General features: G+C 39.4%; 1 protein-coding gene across 4 annotated transcripts in view; it reads left to right on the top strand.

The window, feature by feature from the left end:
* Positions 1 to 24,220, top strand: part of hivep3a (HIVEP zinc finger 3a) — a 55,451-nt gene that overhangs the window by 7,994 nt on the left and 23,237 nt on the right. For 2 of the 4 annotated variants that reach the window (XM_004564390.3, XM_004564392.3), the window contains exon 3: positions 22,620 to 22,656. The exons of 1 other annotated variant lie outside the window; for it this stretch is intronic. The gene's annotated coding sequence lies outside the window, so the exon portion shown is untranslated. Of the gene's footprint in view, positions 1 to 4,168; positions 4,241 to 22,619; positions 22,657 to 24,220 lie in introns of those variants that run through there. One more of the 4 variants, XM_012922802.3, reaches the window with a different exon arrangement.

Raw genomic sequence — 24,220 nt, forward strand, 5'->3', positions numbered from 1 at the left:
GTCTCAACCAACACCAAACACACCACTTATAAAGAAATGTATATATATTTTATATTTATACATTGCATCATACTATTACGTTTCAAGCTTTTTGTTGGTGGTTTTACACTGTTTTGTCGACTTAAATGATCACCAATGACTTGGTTTTAGTGTGTATTTTTAAGTAACAAGACTATAACTACTTGCTTCTGGCGAGCCACTGCAGTTCAAGTTTGAAATAGGAAACAGTCATTTCCTATCCTCTACACTGGCTACAGTATATAATACTGAAATTGCACTGGAACAGATCGCTTCCCAATGTAATATATCATCAAACTCCTCGCGCCTGACAAATCCCTTTTTTTTTTTTTTTCTTCTTTTTCTTAACTCTAAGCAACTACAGCAGTAATAAATAAGATTCTTCACTTATAAAGCTCACGTATGTATTATGTACATCCTACTTTAGGTCCAAGCACTGACGTGTGCAAGGATGTGTATACACACACACACACACACACACACACACACGTATGTGTTGATGAGGGTGACAGTATTCTAGGTAGTCATGCAGTAGAAGACCCTCTGTTGGCCCTGATCATCAATCAGGACAAACAGGGCTTCCCCCAGCCACAGAGACGCTAGCTTGAATGTCAAAACTGCCATCAGCAAACAGATTTCCTCCCCACCAGCGGCCAGCCTAACACGACAGGAGTGGAAATTGACTTTCATCCTTGTTAATGAAAGGATACACTCACCCTGTGTGGGTGTGCGGGTATGGGTGTGGGTGTGTGTGGGTGTCTCTGCGTGTATACGCAGGGAAAACATGTTGGCAGAAAAGCGTGCAAGTGTGCTTTGTGAATGCCGTATGCTCGGGTGTTATGCATGCAGTGCGTGTGTGCGTGTGTGTGTGTGTGTGTATGGGAATTGGAGCATGTGTGCTCTCTCTGCGAGCTGTTAGGCCATCGGCCGAGCTGCAGCCCTCTTCTGGAGGGGGTTGGATGCCATCAGTGACCCCGGAGGCAAGCGTATGGGCCCAGCTTGGGTTTCTGTGAGGTGGAGAGAAACCTCTGGTTTCTGTGACCCCTGAGGAGAGAGCAGCCTGTGAGGCAGAAGGCCTGTCAGCTGCAGTTCTCATTCACAAATCACCTACACAGAGGGAGAGCACAAAATGTACCCACATTCACCTTTCTGGCAGTTTTTAATTCATCCATCAAGGTTATGTGTTCCTGTGTGCTGCAAGGAACCATACACACTATTGTGTGTAAGTTTTTTTTTTTTGTTTTTTTTTCCTTCAAGCAGCCTGCTTTACAAGAAATAAACAGATTAGTGTAATTGGGGCTTGCGAGTCTTTCTAAAGTTGGTCCCATTGCTACCATCTTGGAGTACAGGTGTAGACGGCTGCAGTTCTGCTCCACAGCCTCGGTGAGCTCAGTGCAGAGAGGTGGAACAGATTCCACCTGTTGCAGGTTGGTTAGAGTTGCCCTCCCACTCACAGCGGAATAGCAGAACAGAAGGAGCACCTTTCCCTGCTGCAATAGAGACTGTATTTTTTATTTATTTCTTTTAAATGGATATATTTACCATGGCCTCCTAAACTGGCTTTCGGGCTCCATGTTTTGAAACCTAAACCTTAACATTTTGTCTGCCCTCATGGTGGGGTGGTGTTTTGTTGCTAAGGTGACCAGAGTGTGAAGTGCAAAGAGTGTTAATTGTATCAATGACCTATGCAATGCATAGACATGTATTCATGGTAGTTATTGCAAAAAAATAAGTAAAAAGAGTTTCACTTGCCAGAACTGGATGACAAACTATTTGGATGGCCTGCATTTCACAGCAAGTATTTGTTAAATAATTCGATTAAATGATCTAAAAGGCAACAACAGCACAAACATTGAGGAAAGGTCCAGTTCAATTACTTAAATTAGTGATGGTGAGGCCAAGCAGACAGGGATTGGATACAGCTGACTGTGTATGTATATTTATTATTATTTAAAATGGCAGTGCCTCTAAACTTATGCCTTAATTAGTAGCAGAATGCCAGTCAAGCATCAGTTGATAGTAGATATTCTGATGATAACTATAGATTTTTTTTTTTTTTTGGAACGAGTGCAGAAAGGTAAAGACGTCCAGGAACACCACAGCAAGATACAAGAGTTGTCAGCAGTAGGGCTGTTCGATATAGCGATATATATCGGATGACGATATAAAAACGTCTATCGTTTCATTTTACGCTGTCGTTTGTTTCGTGATTTCACAAAATAAACTGTTTACGGCAATATTGTTTTCATCATTTTGATGGACACTGTAGTGGCTATATTCATTTCTTAAAGTTCTCTCTTTCTCTTATATTTAATATACGTAATATACACTACGGACGGACAAGCGCCTGTTTTTATGCGTTGTGGTTAGCAACAACGACGGTAACAGCATCGCGTGTCCGCTTGTTTATGTTCCACATAAACCTTTCACAATAAAGCTCAAGATCCTGTTGAGACTTTTCAAAATAAACTGAATCACGTGAAAGAGCAGAGTATTTACGGATGAGAAGCAAAAAAGAGCCGCCAGGTGCTAAAAAATAAACCTTAGACTCAAACTTTAGAACAGGCTTTTCCCCGCAGCACGCCGTGTAATAAATACTCACAAAGAAAACGGCGGGCGTTACAGCTTATGTCTAGAAATGTATAGTTTCATGCATCGGTTAAAACACTCGACTCCAGCTACATGACGCACAGCTGCAAACACTTCACGCAAGTCGAGCTGCCCGAGATTCACAGAATTTACAGAAAATGTTACATTTTTGTGATTTATATCGTTATCGGGATGATAGAATTGTTATATATGAGATTTTGGTCATATTGCACAGCCCTAGTCAGCAGTATTTTTTTTAATCTAATTCAATTTGTCTTATTGGTGTTTTTAAAGACTGCAGGATGGTCTGTTTTTACTTTTTTTTTTTTTTTTTTTAGTTAAGTGCGAGGGTGGTCATGCCACTGGCCTTCAGCATCAAGCCCACTGTGTTATATTTAAAAAAACAAAACAAACCCCCCACCTTTATCTAGTTGTTATGAGGGGGGACCAAAGAGACCAAAACCATGTTTGTGCCAGCCTGTAATACCCATTATCCAAATCAATACCCATTTTGGGTATTGATTTCCTTTTGGATGCAGCCTCAAGTGGCCATTTTAGGAACTGAAGTTTTTAGCACTTCCACTTTGGCTTAATTTTTCAGCTCTGGAGCTTGCGCATCATTCATCTTGTTTTTTCTTTCCTAGTTTCATCTGGCTACAAAATCAAATGGTTTCAAAATGACGTCACTGGTGTGAGATGTAATAACTTTTAAGTCCAATAGTCATTCTCTTATTTGTGTATCAGTCTTGTTCATGGGCCTGCAGGTAAGTCACAGCTATCAGAGCCTTTTCATTTAGAGAGGACCAAAACTGTAAAGTGTCAAAATTCACCACAACACCAAAACAGTGATGTGAAAGATGCTGAACTGCTTTATGAAGCTGAGGGTGGAGAGTAACTTTCTGTGGGTTTGTGACGTGTAATGCATTACACTGCCACCTGATTCATTAGTCGTTTAAAATGATTGATTCTAGCAGCCTTAAAGTGGATACATGCTGCATTGTGTGTGTATGGTATTTAGGGTTGCATCACACTGTCTCCCTCTGCTCTGCATGCTCCTGTTGACATGTCATTGTTGTTAAAGGCTGTGATTTTCTGTGATCCCCATGGTAGTAGCTTCTGTGTTATGTTGCTTTAGTTGTGTCGGTGGCTTTGTTCCTCGGTACTACTCTTATATCTGATCGTGCAGCACTGGTAGATAGCATGGTTTCACACAGCTACTGCTGACTCAGCTGGTACCCACAGGTAGACCTCGAGATCGTTCGTGGCCACGTCCCAGTTATTGCTTTAATTCAGAAGTGTTTGTCAGTTGTTACTGCTGCCTACAGTAACAGCAGTTTCTCGCGCCACTCTGTGTGTTGACAGTATAGATTCCTGAACAAGCAGGCTCTTTGGCAGGTTGCCTCAGCCCTGTCTGTTGATTCACTGTTGGTGAAATAAGAGCACATATGGCTGCTCTCTCTCTGCATTACGTCACATTGAGATCCAGGCAGATTGGTTTGCATTTACTGCCCAGCTTGAGGGGAAAAAAACCCTCATTGTATTGGGATTGGTTTGATCTGAGCTGTGCTTTCTCCAAAAATTGGCACGCTGTTTTTGAAATGAACTGCGCCTTAATGAGCTGGATGCACAAAAGGTCAGCAAATTATTTATTCACTTATTTATTTAGACTTGAAATAAAAACAGGCTAGGATGTACTTTTGTGTTCCATATCCTGCTTAACCCAGCAGACAACCTAGCCAGATGCACCAGGCTCTACTGTGTTAGTATTGATCCATCTGAGTTATATCACATCGCACAGAGTTGCTGCCTGCTGCACGCATTCACTCCCCTGTGAAGACTTTGCACGCGGTTGTTATCAGCTATTCACTGGTTTCCATTAGTTTCCTGATTTAGCTCTTTTCATGCACTGAGGCTCCGTGCGCTGTCACGGCTTTGGTACTCAGAATGATTTGGTTTGAAACATCTTTATGGCACCTATGCCTCGGCCACATTCACTTCTTTAAAAGCCAAGCTGCCCTTAATAGAATTTAATGTAGAAATCTATAACAAGATCTACTTTAACATTCAACAATCTTTTTTTTTTCGTAAATCAGTTTTGATAATCTTACAGTACTGAAAATGTGTAAAGTTCTTCTCTGACAAAATGTGACATTGAAGAAATACATGAAGAAATATCATCCCTGTATGGTGAATAGGGTTTTTTTTTTCTCTTCAAGAATTCAACGATCCAAATATGACCTTGCTTCATACATATGTGTCAATATCTTTTAATTGGTTTTGCTTAATTGGTAAGGTGAAGAGATGGATCTGTGTCCATCATCTTTCTCATTCTAAAATGGTTTTCCACGTGACTGAAGGCAGTCAGAAAACTGTATAATGTTCATTTTAATGGGGGATTGTGCCATGTGTGGAGTTTTTCAGCACCATCAGAACTGTAACAAACTAATCCCTCCTGCTTTTCTCTCTTATCTATTATACATTAATATTTTAGCTGCTATGACTGTGAAACAGAATAAAAACTCTTAAATCTATTATTGTGAACCTTAAAATAGTCAACAGCCCCAACACCAAATTCTAAAAGTACTGTAGACTAATCACTACTATGAATGTATGGCAACCTTTCTGTCTTTAAGGCAGCAGAACAAATTCTGTCCACTGATGAACATGTTGGACTCGGCTAAGCACAAAATTAATCATTTATCACAGTAGAAAGTCTTTTGTGAGATTTCCACATTTACAGCTGTAAGTAATCTTACATTTATTTTTATTAAAATACTTTTTCTTCTATAAATCGTTTGGGGTAAAAAAAGAAAGAAAGTTGGATATAATTTTGCATTGCCCAATAGATATATTCAAATCATACATATTTAAAAAAAAAAAAAAAAAAAGGGAAGCCAATATGAATGTACCTTAAACCGACAGTGGGTGACTTCTCCGGTCAAATTCTACAAACGTGTATGGAAGATTTTCCCTTTCTTATAACCTCATTAAATTGTTAGATGAGTTTATGATGTTAATCATTAGTTTCAAGACTTCTTGAATGACATTACTCCATCAATCCTTTATATGCAGTCTATAGCAGAAGTAGTTTCTTTTAACAATCAGTATTAATTCTCTGTATTTCCATTTATTGTAGTTGCAACAACAGGGCTGCAACAATTCAAGTATTTTGAATAATTTTATTATTAAAAAAAATTATCGACACAAAGTCTTTGCTTTGATGGTTCGATTAATGCACGGCTCTGTAGTGCACCATGGAACCATGATCAGTGGTGAGTGTTTCACCCACATTTGTGACTAAAAACAGACCTGCAATACAAATGTTTTTAGGAGCAGCGTGTGGATAAAACATTTGACCACATTAAGCCCAATTTTATAGAAAAAAAAACTGATAAAACAACAGAAGTGATGATGATGCTGGTTTAACGTGGCATCCAAAACAGCAGCACTGTTCCTGTAACCTCCATCAAAACTTTACTGGGGGGGGAAAAGCTAGTGCATCCTTCATCAAAGCACCTGATCAACAAACTCCAATGTGAAGAAAAGAAAACTTTGTAGCTGCTCCATCCACCGCCGTTTGTTTTACACAGCAAAAATTCTACAGTAAGGCTACATTAAAACATGCAGATTGACTGTTACTATAGTCTGACATCATGTTTAAATGATACAGCTTGCTGACGGCAGCCGTCCTATTTTACATGGAAGTGAACAGCGGTGAGTCTAAATTTGGAGGTCAGGGGATTAAAAGTGAAATGATATAAAACAGTGTCTCAATTAAATATACATACATAGAGATATCTGTCTCAGACAGAAAAGCATTTTTCACAAGGCAGTAAAAATGTACATGGGTCAGTAAAACTTTGAGCCACTGACCTAGAGCTGGGCGATATAACGATATGTATCGCGATATAACTTTTACTCGATAGAGAAATTAAGCTATCGCGATAGACCTCGCCGCTCTTGTCCTCTTAAAAAAAAAAAAAAAAAAAAAAAAAAGGTCAGCCAATCCAAATTAAGTAGCGCAGAGCCGAACCAATCACAGCCGCAGCGTCACGTCGCGTGACTTGTTACGTACAGCACAAGTGCCAAGCCGCAAGTGTGTTTGTTTGGGAAGCAGCCAGCGGGTAATGGAGCCAGCGCGTAATGGAGGAAATGAGTGTGCCAACTAGAAAAATCAACTGAGCGTGACCGAAGAGAAAACAGATGATGGTTCCAATGCCGGAGAGATTGTCGAACGGAAGAGCCAAAGAAGTTCCGTAGTGTGAAGGTATTTCGGCTATTTCAAGTCTGACAAAAAACAGAGTAGCGTGCACTGTAAATTGTGCCGAAAGCAAGTCTGGAAATACAATAAACTGGTGCATGCGTCACACTGTGCGCCACGTTATTGTTTCGGTGAAATGAATTTCTACAATACTGTTACTGGGGCAGGGATAGCTCAGTAGGTAAAGTGGTCGCCCCATGATCGGAAGGTCGGCGGTTCGAATCCACTTAACGGCTACCCTGAGGTACCCCTGAGCAAGGTACCGTCCCTACACACTGCTCCCCGGGCGCCTGCTTAGTGGGCTGCCCACTGCTTCACTGAGTGAATGGGTCAAATGCAGAGAAAAACAAGTAATTTCCCCATGGGGATCAATAAAGTATCCATTATTATTATTATTATTATTATTATTATTATTACTGTTAATTCTACTCTCTGCAGTGTTTAAATGCTTACATACACACACAGTTACTGTCCCTCCACACATACGACTCGGTTCTGCTTCTATGCCCCAGCTTTGTTTACTTTTTCCCACCGAGGCTTCTAGACTTCTGATTGGCCAACATTTCTGCACGGTTAGGAATCTAGCGCCACCTGCTGCTTTGGCATGTTCATAGCAGCGTTTTCCTTCATTTCTGCCTTATGTGTGGACGGGATTATTTTTTAAAACGAAAACGGAAAATCTCCGTTTTCAAAAATACCCGTGTACGTGTGGACGTAGCCTCAGTCTCTGACTGGAAGCGCTAATTCGTCATTCGGCTTTTGTCAGACTAAAGTAACTGTTAAAACTGTTTGAAAAGCTAAGCTATACAACAAGGAGAGATTGAGAATTTCCTTTTAGTTCTCAGTTTATTTGATATTGACAAAAGTTAGTCAGTTTTGTCTGTTATTCTGTAAAACAAACTAAGATTTATTTTTAGAATTAATATTTTGTTTCTAAGTGGAATTGACAATTTAGTCTGTTTTGTTTGTTCTATTTTGAAACTTAAACGCTTTAGCGGCTGCCTTTTGTGTAGTTTGCAATATTTGCCTTTATTTATCTGAAAAAGTCTCATGTTCCTTAAGTACATCTACCCTGTTGAACTTATTATGGGAAATAAATATTTAAATCAAAACAAGCTGCTGATTATTTCACATTTTACTTGTGAGCAACGGCACATTTAAATCTTACAAATATAGTTATTTGGCTTATATCGTGATAGATATCGTTATCGCCTGAAATGAAAAAAACATATCGTGATATGAAAAAATCTCATATCGCCCAGCTCTACACTGACCTCAGGTTTGGACATTGAGTTATTGTTAATTAATGTCTACATGATCATAACATCTTGTTTTCAGCAGCACAAAAACTTCACATCAAAGCACAGGGCAAACCTCAGAGTGCTGATATGTTTGCTTCTCTTTATTGCAGCCACCACATTCTCCCTGAAACGCTACAGACTCAAACTCATTCACTTCCACACTTTAACACAGAGGAACACATGTACAAAACCTCAAAGCCTTCCAAGAAGACAGAATAATGTTACGGGTTTTTTTTTTTTCTTTTTTCTTTTTTTAAATCCCTTAATTTAGATGGGACATTGTCAGCTTTATTATTTCTCTAAAAGCAGTTGAGTTTTCTTGGCTGTGTGTTTGGGATCATCGTCTTGCTGAAACGTCCACCCTCATTTCACCTTCACCATCCTGGTAGATGGCATGACTTAATCACAAATGTCTTTGTACATTTTTACATTCATCCTTTTTTTTACTTATATGAAATGTGCCAATGCCGTATGCTGAAAAAAAGGATCCCCACACGACAAGGGCGTAGATTTGGTTTTGGCATTGGTGGGGGACGGATGATTCAGCCACCGAACCCTGCCCAGTTTCTTTTTTTTTTTCTTTTTCCCTTTTTGTCTTTGCTTCTTGATTTAAAAAAAAAAAAAAAGAAAAAAGAAAAAAAAAGAGAAACATACTTACTTACATATGCTATTCTACATGCTTTTAAACCATTTAAAATTACAATTCATAGTTTTATATGTGAATTATATAATGTTATTACTATTAAACAAATGACTAAGTATTTTAGACTTTAGTTTACTTCAGTCATATTCCATATATATCAGGTATCATACAAAAATAAAAAATAGCTTCGAATAAGTCATTACAATAAAAGAATATGACTTTAAGGACTTAACAACATTACTTCAGTTATACTACACCAACATCTCTTACACATTAGCACTAGGGGAACACTGAATGACCTGTTGGGTTTTGTCCATAAACTACTCATCTAAGATTACCACAAAGTAAAAGATCTCTCAGCAAAATTATGCAACATTTTAGGCACTATTGCCCCGATCAAATCAGTGAGCTGGGATTTCTTATTCTAAACATGAACTATTACAGCAACAGACATGGACTACTGGTGCCCCACACTACAACCAATGTCCACTATGTGAAGGAGCCAAACACATGCCTGCTCCTCTCGTTAACTGAGATAAACTGCTGACATATTTGTTTTACATCTATACTGTCCAGTCTCTCCTGGTGGACATGGCAACACGTTATTCATAGTGAAATACAATTTTAGACTGATGTGGGCCAACGCCTAAAACGATGTGTCCGGAGTTTGCTGTTCTCGTCGGCTCAGATATTTGAAGTTTACTCAGCTACATTCTCGCCTGAAAATATGTTAAACGTTTATTTTGCGACCCAGAAAGCGTAATAAGAGTAATACTAAAACTAAGTAGCTGCAGTAGTAGTAGCCATTGTTGGAAACTGGAATTGGCTGAGCCAATCTGGGATATGGTTTTTCAATTTTGTTGCCCGGGTGGAAAAACGGGAGAAATTCGGGAGAATGGTGACACCGGGAGATTATCGGGAGGGGCACTGAAATTTGGGATTCTCCTGAAAAACTCGGGAGGGTTGGCATTTATGGCCTAGCATAGCCTGTAACGTTATTATGACGGACACATTTCATGAGTGAACTTGACTTTAAGTGACTTACAGGTTTCTTTGAAAAATACTTTCTTGTATCCAGGTTCTTCCTTTCTTGCTGCCATCCTCCTCTCCTCCCTGCAGGCAGTGTTGCCAACTCCTCAGTAAGGAAAATCGCTATTGGCTGTCCTAAAAGTCGCTAGAAGTCGCCAAATGACGTCATCACCTAATTTGCATAATTCGTCATGCTAATGTAATTGTAACCTACGTTGTTGGAGAGAGAAATAACATTGTGGAAGAGACGGAGTAAAAAACTTCCTAAATGCAGTTAGAGTTTATTTAGAACTACAAATTAAATTTCTTTTAGCAATTATTGTTTTTTAATGTCACAATTCCAACCCTGCTCCTTTATCCGGGCCTGGACCGGCAAAAGTGACCCGAAATAGGCACTCTGGTTGAGTTACTTTGTGTGTGTGTTTATAAGTAGTTTTAAACCTTGTGATCCACAAAACAGCATAACAGTAAAGGAAGAACTGACTGCGTTACAGTCAGTGCGGGAGCAGCGTTTGGACGCACAGGTGTGAACGTCTCCTGCCCCGATAGCAGCTGGGGGAGGACTATAAGATAAGATAACCTTTATTAGTCCCACACGTGGGAAATTTGTTTTGTCACAGCAGGAAGTGGACAGTGCAAAAGTTAAGCAAAAATTAGAATACAATAAGAATAAATACAGTACACAACTGTACAGAATAGAATAAAATAAAATACTATATACAGTAGAATAAAATAGAATAAAATATACAATAAGATAAAAATAGAATACAAATGCTATATACAACTGAGTAAAAATACAACGATGCCAGAAAGCCTCCGCTTGTGAGTGCTTTGGCACGGGTGAGGTGCCCACGGCAGCACCGCTGCTTGTTGAGAGTAAGAGCGATACGCGGTTTCACGTCAAAAAGTCGTCATAAATAAGTCTCCAATAATACCAGAAAAAGTCGCCAGATTTGTCTTTAGTCGCTTTTTAGGAAAAAAAAAAAGTCGCTAAGGGGGTCTGAAAACTCGCTAAATATAGCGACAAAGTCGCTAAGTTGGCAACACTGCCTGCAGGTCCTCGCAGCGCAGGATTGCCGCTGCTAAAACTAAACAGAGCTCCCTGAAAGGCACAGCCAATCACATTGGTCATATTTGTCACACGAGGACTCCAGTAGAGAAGTAATTTAACTCTTTCTGCACCGCTGGGTGAATGAGACGTTGACAGATCGTTTTTTTCTTTCTATCGGTTTTGTTTTTCTTTACTCGAAGAGATCAAATTATTGGTGGGGACAATTCAGTAATCGCTGGATATTGGTGGGGACATATCCCTTCCGTCCATGCCAAATCTACGCCCTTGCCACACGATGATGTGTTCCCACCTCCAAACTTCATTGTTGGTATGGTGTTTTTGGGGTGATATACAGTGCCTTTTATTGAACTCCAAAAAGTTCAGTTTTAGCCTTATCTCATCAGACTATGTTCTCGCAGTATTTCACAGGCTTTTCTTGTCTAAATGTTTTCCAGCAATCTTTTTCATGCTTTTTTTTTTTTTTCTTCAACAGTGAAGTCCTACGTGGTGAGTGTGCATATAGGACATGGCAGTTAAATTCATTATCGTTTTCTCTGAAAAATTTTACCTGCTGATTCCAGGTCTTTCTGTAGCTCCACACAAGTGATCCTTGGCTCTTGGACAACTCTTGTGATAATTCTTTTCACTTCTCATTCTGAAATCTTGGAGAACCTGGTTGTGGCTCGTTTATGCTGAAATAATGTTCTTTACTTCTGGATTATGGCCCCAGCAGTAGTCACTGGAACCTTCGGTAGTTTAGAAGTTCTTCTGTAACCAATGCCATTAATATGTTTTGCACCAATAAGGTCTTGAGAGAGCGCATTGGTTTTAACCATCATGAAATCTGTCTTGTGTGACACCTTGGTAATGAGACACCTTTTTATAGTGACCAGTTGGAACTGAACCAGCCGATATTAATTTGCACTAAGTGGCAGGATTACTTTCTAATTACTGATCTTTTTTAGCTGGTGTCATGACTTTCCATGCCTTTTTGCACCTCCCTTTCTTCATGTGGTCATGCTGTATAGTCACCTACAGTGTTTGCCATTATATTGGTAGGGAGTTTTTAAAAGAGCAGAGCTGGAAACCACAAATTCAAATCTTTTCCTGATGTCATCATTTATATATAAAGTGTGCCCTGCTGGGGGTCTGTGTGGATTTCCTGCTAGAGGAATTTCTCACACGTAGGAGCAAAAACGAAACAATTCCTTTCATTCGGAAAATGCTCATAAGTGGCTCAGCAGATAGAATGAATCCCACCTATTTATGTCCACATAAAAATGATTCACACAGTCTCATGAGATGTAAGCTACCTTATTTGACTGCAGGTGTAGCCATTAGGAGTATGCCTGTGTTATCAGAATCAATGAGGGTATGCAAATAGTGTCACAGTTTCAGTCAGCGACCAAACCAAAAGCCACATTCACACCCTGAAGCCAAAAACTCTCGCAGAAACAACCTAACTTAGATGTGGGGACAAATATAGCAGGCAGCTGGTCATTCTGCCTATAATTAGCATTTCCTCTCTCCATTTTCAGCTTGTTTTCTCATCACTTGCACAATGCCTCCCATTTTTTTGTGTCAAACTCCTTGTTCCTGATTTGGCTTGCTGCTGCTCTAAATATGATTTACTAACTTTTCTGTAAATGAGCCTTTTGTTCCTGGGCTTCTGCAAATATTAACACATTTTTAATAGAGAGTGTACCTTTTAGCTATATGATATACATTGAGGTTAATGAAGTTAACAGAGCAAAAAAAAAGTTATTTGAGTCCTTTCCTCTGCTGTTTTTAAAATCTAAGGCCACAAAGTACTGACTTTTATCAACCAGCACTGATGGCCAGGAAGGTGCTGCAGCATCAGAGTCTGACACAACTTCCAGCAGCCTGTAAGCAGTTTTTTTTCCCCTTGCTCTAAATAGGGCTTTGGTGGTGGCCCACCCATATAGATCAACAAACATAGCAGGATTGAACAGAACTGTTAAGAGAATTGTTCACACTGTGGTTGTCTGTGCCGCACATCTGTCAATGCAAATCAGCTTCCTATAGACTTTGACATGGATAATCAAGTAAAAGTAAAAAGTAAAACAAATATAACTTAACAATATTGTCCATATAAGCGTCAGTAAAAAATGATTAAAAGATACTACAACAATTACTTCATGAAAATATCCCAAGAATTGTGACACACTGCAGGTCTCTGTCAGACAATTACATTGGAATATATAGTTTTTGATTCACAGGCTGGCAAGTTCAGAAGGTCACTAAAGAGTGTTTCCAATTATAATTGTCTTACTGTATGTGCGTGCTTTCTGTTGTCTGTGTTGGTACTTTGGAACAGCAGAAACCAATCCAGGCTTTCCACTAGTTTGACATTTGGGGGAAATTTGGCTTTGCTTTCTAGCTGAGAGTTGCATAACTGTAAAGCCCCCATTTCGATTCCAGCTCATGACCTCTGTTGCTTGCCATGCTTCTGTCTAACTCCCCTTGTTTCCTCTGAATTTTCCATGGGAAATTGGAGAAAATGACAATAAATAATTGGATAACAATACTGTGAATGCTTAATCAGCATTCACACTAATAACAAAGTCGGTATGATAAGGTGCGCATCTGAATTTCAACTTCCAATTTTGTGTAATATATTGAGATATTTGTATATTAGAGCTCTTTGTATTATTAGAGCTATTTTGTAATATTTTGTAGTATATTGTAATATTTTATATTGGTACTTTAACTTGTTCGTAACTGTCTTGAGCAACTGTGACCACATAATTGTCTCTGGGATTAATAAAGTATATTGTGGATCTGAAAATAGGAAATTGGAATGTCATGGTTACCATAGTACAGTGTTTCCCAACCACTGTGCTGCGGCACATAGGTGTGCTGTGAGAAATGATCAGGTGTGCCGTGGAATATTATCTGGTTCCTGATTAGTAGTCTAAGGCTACGTTCACACTGCAGGTCTTAATGCTCAATTCAGATTCTTTTGATCAAATCCGATTTTTTTTGTCTGCTTGTTGACACTACAAATAAAATGTGACAGCAAACGCGCTCTAGTGTGAACCCTCAAAGCGGCCCGCATGCGCAAAAGAAGATGTCACACACAACGCGCTCTGTTTAGATCCAGACCAAACAATATTGCTTGACTGATGGCTGTTAATATAAAGACTTGTTTTGGACTTTACGTTTCACAATTTTGCTTTAAGTTATAAAGTTATTTTGTTATTTACATATGGCCTAATAATTATCCTTATTGCTGTTTTGAGAGGAGCGGTGCTTCAAAGGATAGTTGCAGATTTCTATCAGAATCTGCAGATTATACAGTACAAATAAAATGTTCACGTTTTGCATTGTCTTCCCAACAGTTTCACTGGATGACCAGGAAGCGTTCACAATGTCTTCTCCGGCGCTGATAATTGGCATCTGTCTTGTGTCAGTGACGTAAAAGACAGATATAATGCGACATGACTATTCAAACAGCAGTCGTTTACTAAAACATCAGATACGTATCTGATTCAGTACCACATACGAAAGTGACCCAGATCAGATTTGAAAATATCAGATTTGTGCCGTTCACACTGTCATACCATGATCGGATATGGGTCGCATAGGGTCAAAAAAGTCGGATTTGATGCACTTTTGCCTGCAGTGTGAACATAGCCTGAGCGACCGCATGAGTAACGGGCAGAACAATTTCATTCTTCCACTAGAGGGCAGTACAACTACTTGCTCTAATGAAATGGGTTGCCAACTGCCAATAAAACGGAAGAAGACGAAGAAGAAATTACATAATGGTCATGCTGTGAGTGAAACGATGCAGGGCGTGATAGCAATGGATAAATATCTAAAAAGAAAAAGTAGTCAATCGGACCTGGGTCCTGGAGAAAATCTGACTCAGATGAAAGCCCTAGCTTGAGTAGTGGTCAGAAGAAAGCAAAAAAGCTATACTGGGGACAAACTGAGCCAATTCCGCTAAACCTGGTGCGCGGGGGAAATGATCAATATGCTTTTTGGGACACTTTTGTTTGGCGGTGTGCCGTGTGATTTTTCTAATGTGAAATATGTGCCGTGGCTCCAAAAAGTTAGGAAACACTGCCATAGGACATGTCACAAAAACCCTCTATCTTAGTTGTTGTGGTCTTCTTCTTTTGGCTGTTCCTGTGAAGGGTTAGTACAGTAGATCTTCTGCCTCCATCTGGGCCTTCACCAATCTGACATGGAGTTATTCTGATCCACACATTGATTTGGCAAAAACTTTACGGTGTGTGCCCTTCTCGACAGAGCCTTCCCTGTTTATTTAGACTTGGGGCTTGCACAAGACATACACTGTTTTATAGCCTTTCATATGGCTGGGTTTTCTTTTAATGTTAGAGTTATACTAGACCGCAAGACCCTACAGCGGATAGTGGGAACAGCAGAGAAGATCATCGGGGTCTCTCTACCCTCTATTGAGGACATCTACACCACACTCTGCATTCGCAAAGCCACCAGCATTGTGGCTGATCGGACACACCCCTCTCACACACTCTTTACACTCCTGCCATCTGGAAAAAGGTACCGAAGCATTCGGGCACGCACATCCAGACTGTGCAACAGCTTTTTTCCACAAGCAATCCGTCTCCTCAGCAAAAAGGGACTGACTGATAAACACGCACACACACACATACACTAACATTATCACTCAGCTTAACTCAAATACCTCAAAACATTGAGACTGGACTGACTAACCAACACAAGCGCAAACACACTGACCTACACCACCAAACCATCGCACACACCAACCTGTAAATGCTCTTTTGCACAATATTATTACTAGATATATTATATATTATTATTTTTTTTGCACTAACTTGTCTTGTAGCACCTTGGTTCCTGGAGGAACGTTGTTTCGCCTCACTGTGTATTTTTAAACTGTATATGGTTGAAGTGACAATAAAGTTGAACTTGAACTTGAACATTAGCAAGAAGTATAAATCTATGAAAGGCGTTAAATTTAATAAAACGTGTCATGCTGAATGCTCAAATAAAAATAAAATGCTTGGCATATCAAAATGTATCATACGTGTGAAATTTGGATTGTGTATTACAGTCACGTTGCTTTGGTGAAAAGTGAAAATCTAAATTATTGCTCCTTAACCTCCTAAGACCCGAACGCTTTCATGGCATGCATTTTCAATTTCTCTTTGCTATTTGCCCTGATTGGGACCTGATGATTTTTTTTTTGTGTGTGTTGTTTTGTTTAACTTGATTTTTGTATAAGAGGAAATTTGTTTTAAATTTCGATAAAACAGTGGCAGTATAATGTCCGCGTAAGTGGATATCAGGCTCTTGTAAAGCAAAATTTAGTATTTTGGTCTAGACAACCCAAAATATGATGTCCATATATGTGGACGCCAGGTCCTAGGAGGTTAAATACAGAAATGTTCCTCCTTGCTACATAAAGCCACATTTGTACACACATGGAATTAGTATGTTATTGGAACATTTGGAACTAGAGTCAAAATCAGCACCACCCACCACAGCTGAGCTCTGCACAACATCTGTCAACATGGACTGCTGTTGACGAGTCAGGTCATACAGTAACTGGAGCTCTTTTTGGAGCTCAGGTGACCATTTATCTCCATGGACTCTTTACACTGTGGCAGTCCAACTTAACCCATGTTGGTCACATGGCTATTTTCATTGGCCATTAGGGCAGGTTGAGGTTGAGAGGGGCATCTGTGTCCTCCTGCTTGGCGGGTGTATGGTGGGGGTTGGGTGGGGGATCTCTGGTCTGTCTGTGGCTCACTGTCTTGTAATGGCTGGTAGACTGTACTGTCTGTACTCTAAGATCATACAGCTGTGCTTTACATCAAATATGAAGCACAATTTTAAATTGGCTGTGATGATGCTTTTAAGCGATCATTATGTACCACAAACTGACTCTGTAAAGACTACTCCATAGTGTGGCAGGCGTAGCAGTGACAGATTCTGCTTCCTGTGGTGTTTTAAGGCCATATGGGAAACCTTCGACTGCTGGGATTCTAAGGAGCACCCTGCCTGTGTTTTCTCTCTGGTGACAGGTGGCACAGTGCCTCAAAATTCCTCTATGGCTCGGCAGGATGGAGCCAGAACTGACCCAAGCTTGGATGCTGCTACTGACAGTCTACCGCAACGCAACGAAAGTTAGACCAATATATGTTTTTGTCAATACTGGCCTTTTAGGTAAAATCGAATATTGATCAATGGTCATCACACTCATCCAATTTGAAGATTTACTTGACAAGTCCAAAACCAGCCATAATTGATATACTCCCTTATGTCTTATTTTGGGGAAAAGCTAAAACTCCAGCACAATATGCAAATAAGCCCTCCCCAAAAAACAAAACAAAACTGAAATCTTTTAAAGGCTTGTCACCAGTGTTGGTCAAGTTACTTGAAAAAAGTAATCAGTAACTAATTACCGATTACTTCCCCAAAAAAGTAATCCCGTTACTTTACTGATTACTTATTTTCAATAGTAATTAATTACTTAGTTACTTAGTTACTTTTTAAAAACACGATTTACAACCTGAATAGGTGATAAAGTGATAGATCTTTCAGCCCAATTCTACTTTTTCTGCATAATCCATCATACAAAATGTAATCAAATGGAAAAGTCTCTTTTTAAAACTTGTTTTATTAGTTTTAATCTTTTAACTTTATGCATCATGCAAAAATTTAATTATATGCAACATTCTCTGACTTGAATAAATTAGTTTAACATTAAAACTTATTTTCTGCACATTCCAGCACATAAAATATTTTTTGTGTGTGTTTACACTCACTCTTTCAAATAGATGCAAGTAAAACACAGCAGAAAATAAATAAAGTCAAAGACTCAGCGGTCCTGTTGCTCTATTTTCACCTATAAAGCAGGAGTAGGGTAGGCGGAGGTTTACCCTGGTGCAGGTGTGCCGCGGTCAGTTGAAGAATCCGCGAGTTTCTCTGTGAGTTTCCCATTACGTCGTTGCGCACTCGGTGCTTGCTTGGAAGTTTAGGGGTTTTTTTCGCTGTAAAAAGACGTTTTCTTCCCACGCACAACGGACACTAATGTGTTTGTCACTTTTTATGGAATCAAACTCAAAGTAAGGTCAGTACTTCCACGCTTTAAACGCTGCACGCTCATACTCTCTCCCGCACTCGATATATGATCCACTGTTGATCTGCACACAGCTGTTGTCACTAACGGCGCACTCGCTTACGTCACTGTCATGAGACATTCTCGCAAAAAAATCACGGTTTTAGTAACGCAGTAATGCAGCGTTCCTACGGGAAAGTAATGGTAATCTAATTACCGTTTTTGCAATAGTAATCCCTTACTTTACTCGTTACCCGAAAAAGTAATCAGATTACAGTAACGCGTTACAAGTAACGCGATACTGCCCATCTCTGGTTGTCACATAAGAGGGCTCTAAGGAAAAAAATGCATCTTTTCTAAATATTTTGTACTCATAGCTTGACAATATAATGACAATAACAATAAAGTAGTGAACTATGTATTTACTCCTTTAATGGAAAAAGAAGTGTGTTGTGTTGATTCTGATCATGTAGTAAATATGATGAACTTGTGGTGTCTGACCCAAGATTCTTGAATAATTTCCCTAGACACCCACCTGGGGCCGCCACATTTAAAGAGCACAGCACTGGCTCCATCCTTTGAAGATAAAATGAATACATAAGCCTTTTCTGTAAAGCTTTGATAGGGGAAATGCTTGACCTGTTTTAAATGTAATCTTCCATAACCTGGGACTTTTACAATACACCCGTTTAGCTGTAAATGGGGAAAAATGGCTCGAGTTTGTGGTTATAATACAGAAAATCAAAAAAATAACAGTACAAACAAAACTTTTTATTCTTCCTAAAATTACATATGACCATTTTGCAGACAAAATGGTGTCAAAACTGGAATTAGCCAGACGTATTCAAAACATTTGCATCTTCAAAAATAGCCCTTTTTTTCCTATTCAACCACTGCTAAATGTTAATGTATTGTTTAGCTCGAGGAACTAAAATGAATCCAGTGTTCAGTTTATGGAAAGGAGGGCAGCATTGTGAAACCTTATCTTTTTGTTTCCATCCTTTTCTCATCCTACATTCCTAACAGACAAAAAAAATCCTGTTGAGGAAACGTGTTTGGAAGCATGATGTTCAAACTGTGACAAGGCCATGCAGATGAGCCCCAGCTGCACAGACGGAGACAACCCTGTGAAAGAGCTTGACACAGGCAGCTCTGTCACCTCCAGACAGTAGAGCAAGGGTCAATATTCGTCCTCTGATAATATGATAACAAACGCTGAAAGCAATAATCACTTGGATTTTCACCAGATTTGGGCCTCTGCAAACATTTTTCGTAAACAGCAAAGCTGAAGTAGCCAAAATGTCCTCAGTCGTACTGTGTGAAAGATTAATGTTCAGCATTTTGCATACGCTGCCATTTGCTCTGAACAACTGGGAACATCCAAAGTGTTCACTCTGCAGCTTGCAGTAAGTTATTCTCAATACAGAATCTTTGCTCTGGGTTACTTTGACAATATGCATAAACATGTATTAAATCCCATATTAGGTATGCAATATAAAAAAATGTGCTTTATGTAACCCAACTTCAAATCTAGAACCAGCACGTAATCCTCAACTTTACCTCTGATGTAATGGGGCTTTCTTCCTGATCACTACTATTAACCACTGAAGATATTAGGAATTGTTAAACTCATAGAAAATGCTTTTTGAAAATACATTTTTTCTTGGACTGGTACCAAGTTTCCATCCAAATCTAGAGTAAATTTTAATGATCTAATAGCTTGTGACCTTTCGCAGCAGTATCTTGAATTAGTTTTTCTTATGGCTTTATGAGTCTCTCACATCATTGTGTATGAATTTGATCCCACTTTTCATCACGTTTCTCAATTTTTATTTTATTTTTTTTAGGTTTGCAGACATTGGTTGCACAGCCCTCTTAAGGTCCAGTCACAGCTATTCTGTTGTAGATTTGCTGGAGTGCTTGGGGTCATTGTTATATTGCGTGACCCAATTTGGGCCAAGCTTTAGCTGTCAGACAGGCGGCCTCATATTTGACTCTTCGTGGTCATGGACTCTTCATGGAGTTCATGGTCAGTTCAATCAATGCAAGGCACTCATGTTCTGTTGCTGGAAAATAAAGCCAAATTCATTACCCCTCCATCAACTTGCTTGGCAGTTGGTGTGATGAATTTGTGCTGATTTGCTGTGTTTTGTTTTCACTCTGCAAGCCTCTCCTTGGTCTCTTCTGCCCAAAGGACAGGGTGTCTTGTGGTTTGTTCAGTTGTAGCTTTCCAAATCTAAGTTGTGCTGTTCTTTTTTCTTTTCTTTTCTTTCTTCAGAAAGAGAAAGCCTTTCTCCTGGCAACCCTTCCAAATGAGCATTACTCCTACAGTCTGTATCTAATAGTACTCTCATGGACTTTAACATTTAGCTTACTAACTGAGGCCTTTAGAGTTTCAGTTGCAGCTCTTGGATTTTGTTTGTGCAGTTTCTCTGAGCATTGCACAATGTGTCCTCTGTAAATTTGCTGGGATGTTTAGTCGAGGAAAGATTGTACCATATATATATCTCTGTAACAGATGTAGATTTGTTGCATTACTGCTAACATAGGTTTTTATAAATGTAATTCTATTAATCGCTAAACAAAATGTGTGTGTGTGTGTGTGTGTATGTATATATATATATATATATATATATATATATATGTGTATATATATATATATATATATATATATATATGTGTATATATATATATATATATATATGTGTATATATATATATATATATATATATATATATATATATATATATATATATATATATATATATATATATATATATATATATATATATATATATATATATATATGTGTATATATATGTATATATATATGTATGTATATATATATATGTATATATGTATATGTATATGTATATGTATATGTATGTATATATATATATATATATATATATATATATATATATATATATATATATATATATATATATATATATATATATATTAGTTTTTTTTAAAAGACATGAAATAAATGAAACACACACGCTGCACGCAGGCCTACTTGCTGCTCTCAGGCATACATGATTTCTTTCATAAGTTTCATTGACAAAGAAACAAATAACAGTTATGCTCACAGAAGGGGACCCTGTACCTTTTTCCAGAATTTATAAGCACTTACTCAGATGACAGCGCTTGGAAAAGGTCAGCTAAAGTCCTTTTATCCTTTTAATCCTTACGGTGAACAGTAGACTCTTGAAAAATAGTCCACTGAATAAAGCATGAAGTTCATTTCATAAATTTAAATTTTGATCATTCATAAAAGATGATTATTCAGGTTATGTTCACTGGCTGCTGAGTTTCCAATGAGCATGCGGTTTGTCAGATCCACTGATCGTTCGTTGCATGGGGGATTGTTTTGGGGTTATTTTAGCAGTGTGTGAGCTTTATTTTATTTTTTAACTTTGCAGTGATTTAGTCACTGACAAAACAACGTGTGTAATTAAGATTATTATTATTTATTTATTTTTGTTTATTTATTTTCAGAAAAAACCTTCCATTGGTTACTTTTAATTAATTTTTTCTTACATTTTTTGGTCCATCCAAATTGAAAACAGTAAAAAGAAAAGAAAAGTAGTTTGTGGTTCTGTGCTCTGAGTTGCTGTGCTCTTGTATGTTAGGGTGAGATAATTAGGTTTCAGATAGTTGATTAGTAAGAATAAGATTGTCTGCTGGTAGCATTTTTGCCAGAAATGTCTGTATGCGAGCAGACACATCATCACATCATTTTCGAATCTGGAGCCCTGTTGTCACAAGGTTTCTCTGTGGCCTGGAGCAGGATGGACACCCTGGGCTCTCTTCCAATCCTCTCGGCTTCTCCTTTTTACGCCTGACCAGATGAGCAGCTCACTGCCTGTCTGCATCCTACCGGCTGGTACTCCCTCAATGCTCCTCCTATCTGTGAGCTTTCAGGCTGCTGGAAAAAAAGAGAAAAGAGGGAGGGGAAAAAATCAGTTCATGGGCAGAGGGGAAATGGCGGGGGGACCCATGGCATAAAAGAGTGATGTCACAGTTGCCTGGACCTATTTCAGCCTGACCCCTGGCAGGAGCACTGTGGACATTCTCCAGAGCCGCTCTTAAAACCTGGATCTGTGTGCGCTTTTCCCCTTGTATCTTTCCCATGTTTTCTCAAAATGCAGCATCAGTATATCTCTGTACCTGCGTTGGAAAAATGAGATCTGAATGGTGAACTTGTATTTTAAAAATTCTGAAGTAAGCCCCCTTCACCTCCCCTCTTAGTTCAATTAGGCAGGAGAGAGCACTCCCCCTGTCTTTTTTACCTCTCACCGCTTTGCCAGCTGTGCAGCAGAAACCGCTGCCAAAAGAAACACAAGCTTACGTCAACATCAATATAAGGAGCCACTGCTTCACACGAACCCAAAACAGAGACACCAGGACGTGGGAGGGGGGTGTATCAAAGAGGTGGAGAGGGACAGAGAGAGAGCGTGTCCCCTCCTTCTCATTCATAGACATAATATACTCAGCTACCTGTTTGTCAGCCCAGTGCACGTAGAGCGGAGACTCGATTACCTTTCTCTCTGCCTTCAGCGTAACTCTCATTCATCCTTTCTCTCTCTCTCCTTGTCTTCGTGTCTCTCTGCTCTCCCTGTTTCCAGTCATTCAGAATCGGAGGACAACACCACCTGCGACCAGGTAAAAAAAAAAGAAAGAAAGAAAAAAGGGGGGGTCCATTGATATCCTTTTTGTCATCTGCAGTGATCTTGATGTATGAGGCGTGTGACGTGATGTGGGAACTGTGGAGGGAGGGAGGAAGGGGGGGGGGGGGGGGGGGGGATTCTTCATTCATGTCTTTGTTATTGCAAAAGGCTGCTACATGAGTGAGGCAGCGAGAGGTGGAAAAGCACGAGAATCATTTGCGTCAGTGTGCTTGAATACATTTGAAGTCAGCCTAATGTTTTTTGGATTATTTTTTGCCCATTTTAACACATGCAGACAGCTTCTGTAGAGAGAGTGAGTGTGTGTGTGTGTGTGAATGAAGGAGAGAGTGCATGTAGCGAGTGGTCCGTGGGCTGTGTAGGTATTAAAGCTAGGAGTGAATGAGCTGCCTGTGTTGTGCATCCAGCCGCTTATGCTTGGCATGTCCTCCATGTGGACCTGTGGGAACATTTCCGAAGTGCACACACACACACACACACACACACACACACACACACACACACACACACACACACACACGCACAGAGAGAAAGGGAATACTGTGTATCCACTAAGGGCTCTCCCCTGTCCCTCCAGAGAGCATCGTTATCAGGCTGCTGATGAAGCTGCACTGTTGGGCACGACAGCGTTGCTAGTGCTCAGCTGACAACATAGTGGATAACAGAACAACAGAAGAATGCTTTTAGGGTCACACAAGTCCGAAGGGGTTCACATTTCTATTAACTTTCATTAAGAAAGTGTTTAAAAATTGTTCTCCTCTCTATAGTAGGATGCTTTGAATGTCCCTGTTTGCATTTTTGAAGACAATAATATTTAAAGACGAATTGTCTGCAGTAATGCAGCACTGGTAGTCAGAATGTAGGTTTTTTAGTTTAGAGAAAAAGCACCAATATTTTTTTATTTATTTATTTATTTATTTTTTGTGGTGAAATTGTCAACTGGTCTGTGGTTCTTTCACATCCCGGTGTCTGGATTTGGCTTTGATTCTTCCTGAAAGAATGGAATATCGGTGTAGTACCAATTGAAAACTCCCAAACTATTGATTTTTTTCTTTCCTCTCTTGGTGTGCTCCTCTCAAAAAAACAGTAGCTTCTGGGAGGGAGGCACCTCGCCTGCCGCCTTCTCGCGCTCTCTCACACACACACTCTCTCTCTGTAGTCAGTGAGGATACTGGAAGATAAATTTAGCCCTCCAGCTCTCCTTCCATCTGCTACCACATGGTTTAGGGCCGTTACCATAGGAACCACCGCTGGGTGCCCATTAGTGCGAGAACGGGAAATTGACAATATTTTTTTTTAAAGCCATTTATACAATATTCTCTTTCTTTGTGTGGGTGAATGGACATGTCATTTAAATAGTTTAGTTTTTTCCCCTTTATTTTCTCTCATTTGGCTTGTTACGTTTCAGTATCTCGTGATTTTCGAGCAGTTTCTGCAGACTGTAACTGTTACTGTATGCACACTCAGCACTGCAACCATTTGATAAACTTGAGGAAAATTTCATATTGTGCCAGTGTAGGTTTGTCAGGTGTGCAATGAAA

The sequence above is a fragment of the Maylandia zebra genome, linkage group LG22 (genome assembly GCF_041146795.1).
Source record: "Maylandia zebra isolate NMK-2024a linkage group LG22, Mzebra_GT3a, whole genome shotgun sequence".
NCBI classification, from domain to species: domain Eukaryota; kingdom Metazoa; phylum Chordata; class Actinopteri; order Cichliformes; family Cichlidae; genus Maylandia; species Maylandia zebra.